We start from the raw sequence: 306 nt of genomic DNA on the forward strand, positions 1-306 counted from the left end.
TCTCTTTTTTTTTTATTCTGGTCTTAATTTATTTTTCCAACATAATCAAGACTTACATATTATTTCCTTAAAGAAAATTCCATTCCGGTAATTACCGTTCTGAACGAATCGAAAAGAAGGTGGGTGGCGTAAGGTTATATAGTGGCTACCCACGCGTCTCTTAGGCCATATGCCTAAAGGCGTTCGTGGAAGGAAGGCCGCTTACACGAACGCTGTCTGGATTAAAAGTTAAAAGGAGAAAGAAAATATAAGGGTTTTACATCGCGTATACGATTTTGTTCTGTGAGGTGAGTCTGCTATTTTCTG

The 306-nt window shown here is 38.2% G+C and overlaps 1 protein-coding gene across 1 annotated transcript in view; it reads left to right on the forward strand.

Moving 5' to 3' along the window:
* Positions 1 to 175: 175 nt before the first annotated feature.
* The window catches only part of LOC119594692, a 7,443-nt gene continuing 7,312 nt past the window's right edge, over positions 176 to 306 (forward strand). Inside the window, exon 1 of the mRNA XM_037943748.1 lies at positions 176 to 287. The gene's annotated coding sequence lies outside the window, so the exon portion shown is untranslated. The remainder of the gene's footprint in view (positions 288 to 306) is intronic.

This window comes from Penaeus monodon, chromosome 34 (assembly GCF_015228065.2).
Source record: "Penaeus monodon isolate SGIC_2016 chromosome 34, NSTDA_Pmon_1, whole genome shotgun sequence".
NCBI classification, from domain to species: Eukaryota; Metazoa; Arthropoda; class Malacostraca; order Decapoda; family Penaeidae; genus Penaeus; species Penaeus monodon.